The sequence below is a fragment of the Ctenocephalides felis genome, unplaced genomic scaffold, assembly GCF_003426905.1.
Source record: "Ctenocephalides felis isolate EL2017-DRISC unplaced genomic scaffold, ASM342690v1 CF-g0.4_SCAFFOLD_00116, whole genome shotgun sequence".
In the NCBI taxonomy this organism is placed as follows: domain Eukaryota; kingdom Metazoa; phylum Arthropoda; class Insecta; order Siphonaptera; family Pulicidae; genus Ctenocephalides; species Ctenocephalides felis.
This window is the reverse complement of record NW_020536270.1, coordinates 15,603-18,756: the sequence shown is the minus strand read 5'-3', so window position 1 is coordinate 18,756 and position 3,154 is coordinate 15,603. Positions and strand designations below refer to the sequence as shown.

General features: G+C 34.4%; 1 pseudogene; it reads right to left on the bottom strand.

Annotated features, from left to right (window-relative positions):
* Nucleotides 1–1,791: 1,791 nt before the first annotated feature.
* Nucleotides 1,792–2,661, bottom strand: LOC113375758 (annotated as a pseudogene).
* Between the last annotated feature and the right edge of the window lie 493 nt (nucleotides 2,662–3,154).

Below are 3,154 nucleotides of genomic sequence, written 5' to 3'. Positions count from 1 at the left end.
AAATTTTTATATATCTTCACGTTTCAGACGTTTCTGAATATGTTGGCATACCTTGGAGAAAATTGATGTATGTGTGTGTGTGTGTGTGTGTGTGTGCGTGCATGTGTGTGTGTTCGGATACAAATTTTCGTCGACGATTTTGGGAACACGGATGAAGCAATTTGAATAATTAAAAAAACATTCGATTCGTATTGATAAGGAGACGTGCTGATTAGTTTTTGTCAAAGGCAGGTCTAGCCGTTCCGAAGATATGGGGCAAAAAGGGCCAAAAACGGTAACTCAGTTTTTAAGAGAACGGAGCGTCCGATTTGTATAGTTCAAAAAACATTTTACTTGTATTAACAAGATGAAGATTTGATCAAATTTTCATAAAGATAGGTCTAGCGGTTTCGGAGACCTAGTAAAAAAAACTAAAAAAAAATAACATTTGGCGGTCAACAATAATCATTAGACATTAGACATATGCATATCAAATTATCAGATATTTTATTGAGATTTTAACAATAAGTATAAGTTTTTTTTACATTCCTATGGGTTCCGTACCAATGTTTTTCCGTTAGACAGCGACGCGGCGCTTACGCGCTTTATATTTTGTCTTTATGCAGTTAAAGCAGTACGATTGCTTTGAAATAAAGTTCAGATCTTCCAAAATATGTCAAAATGAAGATAACATTTTTTCCAAAAAAAAATTTTTATAAAAAAAAATTGTTTAAACATTTTTTTTAAAAAAAAATTTTTTTTTTCAAAAAAAAGTAATTTTTCGTCCAATTTAAAATTTCTAAAAAATCTTATTTTTTCGAAGTATAATTTTTTCAAAAATGTTAATCGTTTTTAAAAAAATAATAATTTTTGGCACGGGAAGTTCCAGCAATTTGCCTTAAGGCACGATGCCTTAATAGCCTTAAGACAGAATTCCACTTACAGCTAGTTTTGTTTAGTTTTACACACTCTACTTGTAATTCCTAATAATAATATAAATATATATTTATTAAAAATTTTTACCTCATACAGCCTAGAGTAAAAAAAAAGCCAAGACAAAGATATTTTAATTAATCTCTTTTCACATTCTTTTACGTTCTTCAAATACATAAGTATGTTCTTTCGGTTTAAAACACTTACCATATTTTTTTGTTTTACTAAAATTTTGTTTTATTCAAGAATACGAACTCGTACCTTTTTTAGGAAACTCATCATGCAGTGACATCATCAGTACCAATTAAATCACTCTGAAAATCCTCGCCAGTTGATGCATTGTATAAATAATTAAAAGATTACTTTAAATCTAGTGATATTTCTTTTTTATTTTTTTTTTTCAAACAATGTATGGTATTTCTCATCTACCATGTGTCCTTACAGATATTTAAAATAAAGAGAATTTACCTTGAAAGGTCCTGTTTTATTCACATGCCTTTTACATAATTGATGACCCAAATTTATTTAATATTCTTTTCTTTATATATTTTTACTCTGGCGGGTAGTTTTTCCTTCAGTTTAAAAATGTGATTTCTCACATAAGCAGGCTTTTTTAAATATATAAAAATGCTGCCCTTTGACCTTTTCTCCCCCTGTCAGTGAAGAATTATTTATTATTTTATCAAAACTTTGTCAGGTAACAGCTTTTTTTTGAAAAGATTATCTTTAAATGAATGTATTTTACAAGTAGGTAATTAATTATTGTTTGAAACCTTCTCTTTTATATAACATTTCAGCAATCAAATTCATTTACAAGTACTAGGTAATCAAATCTAGGTAAGCGTAAGTGTATTAAAGGATAATCAACTATGATTTTCATTATATAATATTTAGAGATACTGAGGCTTCGGGGCTCTGATATGGAGAGTTTGGATTAGACGCTGGTGGAGTTCCCGAAGGCGTTTGCAATGACGCAGTTTCGTTGGCAATAACTCGCTCGATGTGACAAACCATTAATTCGGCGAGAGTTATGTCGGCACGAGAAACGGCGCAAAGATCCGCAAGGGCGCATTGCGATGATGAAAGGTTCAGGCCTCGAACGGCGGCGCAAACGCAAGCGGTGGCAAGGAGCAAAGGAGCGGTCTGCATAAATTCAGGTTCAGTACAGCAGACAGACACCAAGGTGTGAGCATGACGTTTGGTAAGGCGGCTTTCATGTCCCCATGGCATTCGCTCGATTAGGTGATCAACAAAGTCGAAGCCAGTAATCGTATTCGAGTTCCAGTTCAGCTTGGTTAGAATTAACATTTCCATGGTCCTAATTTCTTCAGGGGCGACACTATGATCAGTATAAGCGCAAAGCAGATGGATGGTCAAATTGTGGCATTGACGAATCTTGGTGGAAACCAGTAAAGCTGTTGCACCCACAAGTTGAAGTTGTTGACGAGGAATCTCGCATACGCACAAAAAACGATCCATGAAATTAACAGCTAGAGGAAACACTTGTTCTTCGCAGTGTTGCTCTTCACACACCTCCAACATCCATGTGGTGACAACTTTCCTCATGAAAGGCAGCAGATCCCCCTGGAAATTGGCAAAGTAATTCATGCGGGGGATGGTGCTGCCTTCCAACATCAGCATGTTAACCATGACTCTGGCGTCTTTTGTCAAATTCTCGTCAACTTCAGCAAAATTGCAATCCACCCGTTCGCCAAATGGGGCTTCGGGGCACAAAAGATTGACATTCATATTTATGTAGTTAAATTAAAATTACGGAAACAAAAAATAATATGTAATCCACCCCAACACGCCACACCGAGACGGTGAAGTTTTTCTGTGATTTTCACCAAATGGAAAATCCTTAACAGCACCAAACACAGACACACACGTTGTTTATAACAAATTGTTTTTATAAATATTATTATATATATATAAAATAACTTGAAATTAATTTAATTAGTTGCAAGCACACATGAAGTATTAATGATAAAGGCACACAAAAATCAGTTCAATGTTGTTTTTTTTCAAGAATATCATTGATCAGTAACAACCGCACTCATTGCCGACTGACGTCTGAGTGATATCTTCGGAAGCACGGTGCCCAGTTGCCGCGAGTTGTGTTGTGTTGATTTAAGCTCATACTGCCAAATCGATTTTAAAAAATCAAACACTGTTCGAAAGATATTAGTTGGGAATAATACTGATTAGTTTTAGGTGAAAATCTACCAAGCAGTTTTCTTGT